This window comes from Carassius gibelio, chromosome B22 (genome assembly GCF_023724105.1).
Source record: "Carassius gibelio isolate Cgi1373 ecotype wild population from Czech Republic chromosome B22, carGib1.2-hapl.c, whole genome shotgun sequence".
Classification (NCBI taxonomy): domain Eukaryota; kingdom Metazoa; phylum Chordata; class Actinopteri; order Cypriniformes; family Cyprinidae; genus Carassius; species Carassius gibelio.
This window is the reverse complement of record NC_068417.1, coordinates 16,479,777-16,491,078: the sequence shown is the minus strand read 5'-3', so window position 1 is coordinate 16,491,078 and position 11,302 is coordinate 16,479,777. Positions and strand designations below refer to the sequence as shown.

The 11,302-nt window shown below is 39.1% G+C and overlaps 2 long non-coding RNA genes across 2 annotated transcripts; both read right to left on the bottom strand.

Moving 5' to 3' along the window:
- Positions 1 to 4,761: 4,761 nt before the first annotated feature.
- LOC127988528 (uncharacterized) lies at positions 4,762 to 11,210 on the bottom strand. The gene is made up of 9 exons (XR_008161717.1): positions 10,725 to 11,210; positions 7,104 to 7,263; positions 6,404 to 6,848; positions 5,962 to 6,251; positions 5,771 to 5,861; positions 5,567 to 5,683; positions 5,393 to 5,468; positions 5,039 to 5,276; positions 4,762 to 4,903 (listed from the first exon to the last, which is right to left on the bottom strand). It is a non-coding gene; the product is annotated as an uncharacterized LOC127988528 (long non-coding RNA).
- On the bottom strand, positions 8,976 to 10,360 carry LOC127988535 (uncharacterized). Its single transcript, XR_008161728.1, has 4 exons — positions 10,073 to 10,360; positions 9,919 to 9,984; positions 9,209 to 9,268; positions 8,976 to 9,093 (listed from the first exon to the last, which is right to left on the bottom strand). It is a non-coding gene; the product is annotated as an uncharacterized LOC127988535 (long non-coding RNA).
- Positions 11,211 to 11,302: the final 92 nt, after the last annotated feature.

Sequence of the window (11,302 nt, the reverse complement as noted above, 5' to 3'; positions counted from 1 at the left end):
CAGAGGGTTAAATATATTGAAATATATTTTGAAAATACATAGGCTGCATGTGTTTGTTTACATAGGCTATTTGTGAAATTATATTCATGCCTAAAATAACTTTTAATCAATGTCTTTTTGTAGTGCAGCAATGCATTTAGTTTCTACACTAGGTTTACCATTTTTAAAGCTATTATTATATTATATAGATCCTATGTTCTAATTCAGTTTAGGCCTACTATCAACGTAATATGTTATCAAGTGTCAGGACAAGTTTATAATTTTATGTATGTAAACGCTGTGTAATGTGTTTGATGGGCATGCGCGTTGAACATTCGAGGCTCATTTAAACTGGAGTGGAGGGAGTTACCATGGAAACGGGGCAGAAACTTCTTCCTCTCTAACGGTTGTTTTTACTGCTTTCAGGTAAGTTTAGTCCCTAAAATTACACAAATACATACAACTTTTACTGACACTTTCTTACATGTAATTGACATGCTTCTGTTGAATATTTACTTTACAGAAATGGTTCAGTGTCATGGGAATAAGTCCATTAGCATCACAAATGTGAGCTAACAGAGGCTAACTATTGAGAATGAGGAGTTGTCGTCATAGCACAGAGCCCCTCCCTCGATTTCACAGTCTCCGCCATGTTTGCAGGATACCGGCGGCGAAACAGGATTGTTTACATGTGTTGTTAACTTGGTAGTAGAGGAGGTTCTCGCATTTCTGCACTGTTTTACCATTCCTGGAAGTTACTGTTGCGTTAAAAACTGCTCCAGTACCTCTCACGATACATATGGAAAACATAGGAACAATGGAATACAGTTTTTTTTAGGTTACACCAAGCGCAAAACAGCGGTATTTGGAGAGGCTCTCAGGCATCCAAAATATCGACCCATACGAGCTCCCTGCAGTGGCACAGAGACCTGGACCATTTACCTCTGTGCACACATATGGACATTGGGAATTATATTGTTTTTGGTTTAAGTTACTACACAATGCAGGAGTTTAAAAGCCACAAGTCTTTGGAGAGTTACGAGGCTTTCTGCTGTGGCTGGGTCCATTTACAGCAGGTGATGAAAACAGTGTTGTACTGGCCAAAGTAAGTTTATTCACATGCGTTTTAGTGTATTGGAATCGCATTTATAATGCACTTCTTGACCAAAATGACAAAGTAATTAACTGTGAATGTTTCATAAACACTAGATTGTAACGAGATGTTCAATGTACTCAAACGTTTCCAACATGTTTTGATGTAGGCTAAAGCTGTGTATGATTAGTTATAATTTGATTTTAGCCCAATGACACATACTGTACCAGGTTTTTGTGTTGGGGGCTGCAAAGTGGACAAACCAGTTCTGGGTTGGCTAGGGTAGTTAAATGTGTGATTGCGAGATGTAAATGTCCTGGTTAGATTAAAGCTATTAACCCTCTCAGGCTCAAATTAAGTTTTAGTAACTTAGTAACTTTAGTAACCTTAAGTAAAGTTTTTAGTACTCCAGATACATAAAATATGTATCTGGAGTAATAAGGTTTTTATTTACTTTACTGTTGCAAATCTGCAACGCCTGCCTTGAGAGGGTTAACAGCGTGAATGCAAGGTGACTTGCATCGTAAACAATATAATCCCCAATATCCATATGTGTGCACAGAGCTAAATTGTTCAGGTCTCTGTGCCGCTGCAGGGAGCTCGTATGGGTCGATATTTTGGATGCCTGAGAGCTTCTCCAAACACCGCTGTTTTGCGCTTGGTGTGAGCTTGTTCCTGTAAGGTCCCCTTTCTTTCGCCTTATGTTTTTGCATTGCTTTACTTTCTCGTATTCGTAGATCCGTTTCGATCTGTTCCGCCGACAAAATAAATGCGCAAAAATTAAAGAGCTCTGAAATGTTTAGTCGCGCCTCTGTGAAGTTCTGAAGGCATTGCCCCTGGCAACCGATAGCATATCCTGCCATCAGGGCCGACCGGCTCAGACCCCTCCCAAATCAACCCAAATCGGCACATGACTCCTCATTGTCAATAAGAGGTAACGTTAAACCAGCTATAGATTTGAGCTCTTCTTTATGAAAGTTTGGGATTTTAAATCACATGTGTAGATGAGTTTTTTTTTTTTTTTTATAGCTTTGTAAATGTTTTGCTGGCAATTTGTTAATGGATGAATTAAAAAAGCTAATTAAATTTAACCTAAAAGTATGCACTATACTGTTAATTAGGGTTGCCAATCGTTCTGTATAATATGGAATCGTTTTTTTGTCATAACGTTTCCTTTTGTGAATGCCTGCTCATGCCCAATCTAAATATTAGTACAATTTTGAATAATAACTTAGCCGTCAATAAGATGACCAACATGATGACCTTTGACCTGACGACGATGACCTCCTCATCCGACCGGGACGGTTTGTCACGCTGTACGCGCATTTTTTAATTGTCAGAGGATATTTTCAACACCGCGGAAGCTGGTAAGTGGGGTTTCATTCTCAACGAAGTGATTTTGATATTTATTTACTTATTATTTTACAAGAACGACATGATGTGAGAACATGCAGATATATATCACTGATAGACTCTACAGTGCAGACTTTTAGGTTAAATTAGCTTAACTTTACTTCATTTATCTATTGACAAATTACCATCAAAAACATTTACAAAGCAATCAAAACCGATCCTTTACGCATAAGAGGTAATTAAAAGCCCAAACTTTCATTAATAAGAGCTCAAATCTAATATGCTATAACGTTAATTATGTTTCTATGGGAGCATTTCAAGACATTTCAAGAAAAATACCATAATCACAGAGGTATAAATATTAATAAAAAGTACTTAAAGTAGACTGTGGATAATATTAACGTGTTACTTAACAAATCTGTCGCAGTTGTTGGCCTTTTCTTTGGTATAACAGACGAGAAACAGAAAAAATGTCAGACGAGTTCTCTCCTCTCCAGCAGCTGATGTGTAGCGGTTGCCATGGTAACTCAACGGCTAGAAGGCCAATAAAAACAATAAAATAATAAAAAAAGGTTTTAGCGACGTTAGACTTTTGTTTTTACTTTGTTTTATACATTTTATCAACCCACTTATTTATTATAAATTGTAAGACTCACCTCAGAAAGCTAAATTCTCCTGTCAGACACAGTTGAAGTGAAAAGTGCGTTAAACAAACGCGCTGTCCTTCTGATACAACAGTCTCTGCTGCAGATGAGATGAACCAGTCTGTCACTATTTCACGTTATAACTCCATACGAGATAGAAAGTTTCACAACTCTTTTCTTGTCAATACTGTGCGCGCGGTGCGTCAGTTGTGGAAGCGCGCGCCTGTATGTCACGTCATTAAAAGCTTAAAAGCATGTCCATATTCTGACTTGTTGAAAATAAACATTTTATCTTTAAGGAACGTTTAATCTGGTGTCTGAAGTTTAATCACACTTTATATGCTCTCTGAGTATAGAGCTATTTAAAAAGAACGTACAAAAAATATGGTAATGATATTACGTGCATACGACGTTGTAGTTACGTTGCCAGTAAGTCATGAAGTTACCAATATATTGTATATTACCAACAGAGGACCTATCTGGGACGTTCTTGGTTATCTGGTCACGTTGGAAGGACGTACTGACGACGTTGTGAGTTGGTAATGTGATGGTAATAAAATTACGGGAATACGACGTCGTAAGTCGTGGCCTAATGGTTAGAGGGTTGGACTCCCAATCGAAGGGTTGTGGGTTCTAGTCTCGGGCCGGACGGAATTGTGGGCGGGGGGGAGTGCATGAACAGCTCTCTCTCCACCTTCAATACCACGACTTAGGTGCCCTTGAGCAAGGCATCGAACTCCCAACTGCTCCCCGGGCGCCGCAGCATAAATGGCTGCCCACTGCTCCGGGTGTGTGCTCACAGTGTGTGTGTGTGTTCACTGCTCTGTGTGTGTGCATTTCAGATGGGTTAAATGCAGAGCACAAATTCTGAGTATGGGTCACCATACTTGGCTGAATGTCAAATAAATCCATAGTGAAACAAACTACTGGTAAAATTGATCTTTTATTACATGTTAAAACGTGAGTGTCGTGCGAGATGGAGGCTGACTGCCTCATCCTTGGCAACCTTCTGGACGGAAGAGGTGAGGGGGGCGGTGCAGCAGAGGGCCTGTGGTGACTTGCAGTATTCCTCTACCAGAGAGACCATAAGATTTGTTGCGTATACTTGAGGAGAGAAATGTTTAGAAAACATTTAGTTACATGGTTGACTCACATAAAAATAGATAGATTCACACAAAAAAGATATTGAAAAACTAAGTGAAACTACTAACCGTAAGATGGTTTCTCCTTGATGGGGTGGACTGCCCAGCCACCTTTCCGAAACCGTGGGTAGCGAACAGCGTAGCGTCCCTCACCCTCACTAGTTCGCGCTACATCTCTGTTGCCATTACTATTGAAATGTAGGGCTGCCAAGAGAAGTCTGTACGAGATAAGTAGATAGAACATTAGGTCTCCAAAGCTAACCCAATGCAGTGAAATGCAACAGAAATATATGACATTAATTTTTTCAGTTCAAATGGGTCTAAGACAATGACTCATCTTTGCAATTATTTTTTTGCAAACAATATGTAATGCTGTTATCAATCTATAACATTTTGGTCTGCTATACAAGACTGCATTAGTTTTTAGCCATATTCATTCTGTCATCATTTCCTGAAATTGAGAAAAAAAGAAAATAAAACTAATTTTATTAGTATCGATACTTTTAAGTGATAACACTACCTGCTGTACATCCCAAAAAAAGAAAAGCCAGTGTGTTTGGGAGCAAAGTGCAGAATGAGGGAATGGTAGGCCTCCAGGGAGAATGTCTGATGCTGATGTGACAATTGTCGAATATCCTTTACCAGTGCTTTCCTGGCAGCTACACTCTCCAGTTTAGTGGGTGCTGGTGATCCTGAATAAAACGTATTCTGTCATATAATCCCTTGCATTTCATAACACAAGTAATTACTAGTACACATGGGGTTACGTATTGATAAAACCAAACTAAAATTTACAAGCACTGAAAAAAATGTGACATCTGTTGTACCTGGTTCCAGCCACTCCTTGTTTCTTGCCTCTCCTTCCAACGGTGGATGTGCGCAGCTGGCAAATGCAGGAGTGCTGTGTTCATGTATGTCCTGTACATTTTGCCTGCATCTCATCTGGATCTCCTGTAGGGGTGGAAGCTGCGGTCCAGTAGAGATGGTTGATGATGGCTGGCCTCCACAGCTTCAGATCCTCACAGTCCCTCTCTTTTGCAGCAGCATCCAGTGCTTTCTGTACACCTGTTCCAGAGCAGACAAACAGAGCAGAGCAAATTATTAGGAAATTATTAGGAAATTGAATTTAACTACAAAAAAACAAGTCTGTTATATAGAACTACCAACATCCCAATACATACTTTTCCCAATATGCCAGACGTCAAAGAAATGCCTTGTTCCTTCTGAACACATTTTCTCACGTACCCACTTGGCCACCTAAAACACAAATTGATTTTATAGAATTTAGAATTTATTTTGATTGATACTGTGCCTGTCAATGCTGTTCAGATTTAGATCTCTCCTAGCATCATTACCTGCCGATTTCTGTCTGTTATCAGAGCAGATACTTGCATGTCTTGGTCCATCAGGAACTGCATACTCCGCTTTAGACCCTCTAGCTCACACCAAGAGCTGCTTGGGACTTCTGAGCTCTGTAAAACCCACTGATTATTACTGAACAGTAACAGTAATATCAGTAACTAAATCAGACACAAGATTTATGTGTGACATCAGCTTACTTGGACAAGCTGAACATCCAAAACTTTGTTAATTCGATCCTCAATCAAGGAGTAGCTACCGTATTTGGCACAGTGTCCAGGAGAATCTGATCTAAGAACGTCAAAAACAGTTACATTTATAGGTTAATGCAAAAACACATTGACCTGTTCTACATCAGTGACGTGAGCTGGACCAATCTACCTGCAGTCACCAGACAGGATCAATCCACCCCCAGTCTCCTTCAACTCCCTGATGATCCCCCTCTGCTCAGTCCTCCAGGCCTGCATGATGGTAGGGATAGTGTAATAGCGCTGATGGCAGAAAAAAAGTCCCGGGACTTATGCACTGCAGTCCAAACAGCTTCAGCATCCTGATTGTCTGAGTAGCCATGCAACCTGAGAAGTGGATGGCACCGCTGAGTAAAAGGTTGCAGGCAGGCATGTTTCGATGCACCTTCTCTTGGTTTTGCCAGTAACGCTCATAACCACAAGTTCCGCAGGCCTGAAAGATGATAGAAGGTTCAATACTCAAGCAGCTTTAAGATGAGCCAGTAAAAAACCTGTATAGTTAAGACACAAATAATTAATATACATACTGTACATTCACAGACTATAATTCAGCTCCTCACACACAGTTGACAAATAAGACATTACCTGCTTGACTTTTATGAAAGTTCCTTCCGGGTGCATTATGTGTCCCTGGGTTTCCCCGCAGCATGCAGAGCAAACCGTGAACAAGGACAGCAAATGCCTCTGGCAAACAATGAACTTGTCAACAGCACTGAAAACAAGAAAAGGAAAACACACATTAATTCTGACTATGACATTTTTTGATACACAATCAGAAACAGTTTCCATTAATAAAAAGGTTTTTACTTTGGGTCAGTGAGAGATTCCAGCTCTTCTGGTTCCTCCTCAGAGGACTCGCTCAACATCTCCTCCCCTGGACTCCATGACATATCACCAGAATGATTGATGATATCAGAAAATGACCATTCATCATCACTTTGTTCAGGACTGGCCAGTGGAGTTGATCTGCGATGCTCAAACCTTTCGGTTTGAGTCCCCAGATCCACCATCTGAGGCTTTACCTGAACACCTTAGATGAAAGAGATTCATCTTACTAATTGTTCACCATTGTACATTCATTGGTAACAACACATGCACTATCTAATGCAACCCAGTAAAAAATGTATTTTTCTAACATTATGGAGTTCTTAATTTTTTAATGTTTACTGTCTGAAAAGTGGAAATGACAAAATCGTAACCATGGAGATCATGAAATTTTTTGACATAATCCTTATTTGTGATTGTATATGGCATGTATGGTGAATGCTAGATATAAGCTATCTACCTAATGAACGATGTAAACATCTTATGTTGCACTGTGATCCACGATGGACCACTTCTGGCTCAGGGTCCACTGTAGAGATGTCTCCATCTCCATCATCTTCAGGATCTGAAGTGCCAGTTGCACCGCCCCCGTCTTTGCTGGCAGCACTCTCTCCCAAAATCTGAAAACAGACCGAAATCACAACTTTGAACTTAAAAAAAAATGTAGTCCTTTCATGAAAATCCCCCATTCATGTATTATTTAAAAGACTGCTAATCTTTTTAAATTCTTTTCAAAGTAGTCCCGAGCTGCATTCTCTCGCATGTGCCTTGTTGATACCAGCTTCGATAAGTCAAAGAAAACCAAGAATTACTTGGATGCGTTTTGGAGACGGTGAAAAGTGTGCGCGCGCTCTGCTCATTCTTTCAGTTAAACATGCACCCTGTCACAAGGGCAGCAGTTCATCTACATTACTCACTTTGGCAGGGAAAAAAAATCTATTTGGCGGGCGCTAAAACAAGTTAAATGCAGGAAAATTCATGCGTGAATTTAACCGAGTAGTAATATGCGAATGCAACCACATAAATTTTTTATTAAAAAAATAAAATTTTCTGGAACCTGGTCTTAATAGCTCAATAAAATAAGTGTCAGGAGGCTCATGTGCCGCCTCACGGGGTGTAACAAGAGTAAGCTGACGGCAGCTAGGCGCAAGTATCCCAGAGTGCAGTCTGGACGATGGGGCGGGGCGACACGTTGGGGCGGAGCGACACGTGTCGCCCCGCCCACCTCAGCGGTTATTGGTTTATGATTAAGATGAGCTTATTGGTGTACAGATGAGTGACGATTTTACAGCTTATTTGTATAGAGAATTATGACGCTATTAGCAGGATTGGAATGCGGAAGTAGACACTCGGATGAATAAACTTTTAATATAAATTAAAAAGTGAATATACATGTTGTGTTTTTGCATTTATTGTTGCATTTCCACAACATCCCGTATAAATACAAAGAGTTTTGGATTACGACGAACAGAATAGAAATAAATGGTCTACTCCCTCAATGGCTGTAGTGTAGACGCTACCTCGGCATTACTCGCTGGTTTGAAAATGACACGGCAATATTATGCGAAGTATGGTTATGTAGATAGTCATGGAGTACCTTGATTTATATGTTCAAATTATATATATATATGTGTGTGTGTGTGTATATATATATATATATATATATGTGTGTGTGTGTGTGTGTAACAAATTGTCACCAGTCTCTGAACGTCACCAATAATATTCTGAACATTCCCTTGGCCCCTACGAAAATTTACTATGGTTCTGCTACAGTAACTATAGTAAAACTATGGTGTTTTTATAATTACAGCTCACAGTAATTAATATGCCAACAAATATTTTTACTACAATAAATCCATGGTTACTTTTTGCAAGGAAGGAACTATACAGGTTCTAAAGAACTTGCCCAAAAACACTTGTTACTTTTCTGTTATTTGTTTTCTGAACTGCACTACTGAAAACCTCATTAATCCTCACAATCCTGTCACAACTAAACTAAGAATCCATTATGAGCAATGCATAGCAAATGATGTTATCATCAAATATGAGAAACCTTAAAGAATGATAGACTGATGTAAATGACTGAAACCTGTTGTCATGCACGTGTTTTCCATAGCTTTTTTTATTAAAACATTAAACACTGCAAAGTTTAACTTTAAATGACATCAATTAATACATCAAAACCAGTTGATCTCAGTCCATTCTCTATTTCCCTTCAATGAATTTAACACACAAATGTGTTTCATGCCGCAAAAAAAAAAAAAAACAGTCCTTGGAACAAAATCCCGTGTAAACAAAAGCCCAGAAGATCACCACGCCAGTCTCTTCTCTGTACCCTGGTGGGTTAAACTTGAAAGGGCTCTGCACTGCAAGCATTCCCTGATGCTGTACATCCGTCTGAACTCGTTCCGGTCAGGAGACAGGAGGACAATTCTTCCAGTTGGCCACAACTTATAGTGTAAAGACAAAATACATGAAAGATAATAATAATAATACAAAAAAAGTTTAAAAGCCTTCTACTACAAAATTCAATTGGAAAATGAGCATTAAACGGGGAAATCTTACTGTCTAGCCAGGCAAACTGTGCCGCTTTCCGAAAAACTTCGGAGCACAACCCTAAACCATCTGCAAACCAGAGAAAGTGTCAAATATGCAGTCACCCGCCGACAAAATAACTTCCCTGAGGATTCCAGGGGAAGCTGTTGAATCAAAAACATACATAGGTTTATTTATACATGTATATAAAAGTTATTAAACATTATATAAACACTGAATGCAGACAACCTTGCTTTAAAACTCTCATTAAAAACTCTATAGATTGTTGTCACAACTGCATACTCATTCTTTTATAATAACACTAATAAAATGTTAATATATACAGTACTGTGCAGAAGTATAAGGCAAGTTAGTATTTTCACATTGAAAAAAAAAACTATTTGTATATATTTGTATGCATGATCCACATGAAGATCTTTTACATTGAATATAAATATTTCTGTCTTATATGGTGAACAAAATCCACATTAGATCGCAAACAGAAGTTATTTAAAAAACTCGCTGAAAATGAATTAAGCTGAAATGTTTTTAAATGTCTTTGATGCTGATGTTAACTGATAGCTATATATTAAATAATCCACAGTGCTGACCAATATAGTACTTGTACATAATACCAATTTCACATCTGAACAACTATGTAGCTGTAATAACTAAAATACCTCTGCATGTACACACATATGTAATTATTAGTTCTTAATGAATGTATGTGCACAAATAACCTGCTTTGCTGGACTCTGCCTGAAGACATGGTGAATGGTGAAGTTCCTCCCCTCAGTGGTTGAGCTCTAAAAGAACAAATGTCAAGAGGTAGGTATATTGCTAGATATAGTACAGAGTAATGTTTCATGTAGCAACATTCAAACAGCTACATACATTTGCGGAGTAAAGCTGTCCAGGAGAACAGAACACCACCACCTCCTGATCATGTCATCCTGAATAATAATAATAATAATAATATACACACAATAATCATGCATGTCTGTTCAAATAACTTGACAAATGTGATGCCATACCTCTGTAAAATCGAACCTATGCACTAAAGCCATGTACAGAGTGTACTGTTACAATCCACAAAGAACAATAAAATGAGCAATTTATAACAATTATTAACGATAATTATTCAAATTGAACGTACCATGGATAAATAAATGATCGAACATCGCATTTCATATTATAAGATATTTACACAACCAGTTTTACTCACTTTAAGCAATCAACGGAATCGCGTTATTACTCTGCTGCTGTAGTTGCCACCGTTCTGTTTGTTTCAACGCAAACTGCCCCCTGCTGGCTCGGAGGAAAATGTCAAAGGCGGGGAAAACAAATATGGGCGGGGCGACACGTGTCGCTCCGCCTCGAAGTGTCGCCCCGCCCCATCGTCCAGACTGCACTCTGGGGTTACTCGCTAGGCGGGCTTTCGTGCCATGCCAAGACCATTATAACGTCAAGAAAAATACATTTGCAGAAATTACATGCAGAGCTACATTTCGATACAACAATTTATATATGGTATTATAAGACTTACTGTGCAAAGCTCCCTTTTTCGACGCGCAGATTCTCTCCTAGTGCTAACATTAACGTTAGACTCTTCACTCCCGCCAGATTTTGCAGGTGGACCTGCATGCACCGATGGCACAGCTCCATTTGCCAGCCTAATCCACTCTTTTCGTCGAAATCCCATGCGAAATTCCATAAGATCTCCTTGGTTGTAGCTGTCCGGTGTGAAGTGTTTTTCACATACCACCGTGTCTTCCCAGCAAACACAGAACGTTGTGAGGACGTCGCCAGTTAGTCGTCATTTGGTCAGCGCGACATTACTTTATGGCAGTGAGGACGTGAGGACGTCGTGGTAAAGTTCCATTTTTTAAAATCTTGGCTAACTTCCCAGAAACGTAGTGGGCACGTACTCAAAAGACGTCGCTAGTTAGTCCCATTGGGGACATTGTAGCGACGTGGTCAGCTGGTCTTCAGATAACTTTTAATATTATTGCACTAGATGTCTTATTATTATTAAGATACCATTTGAACAGCATATTCTTTGGGAAATATACAAAAAAATTAATCAAGCATGTTAAAATAATTATATATATATATATATATATA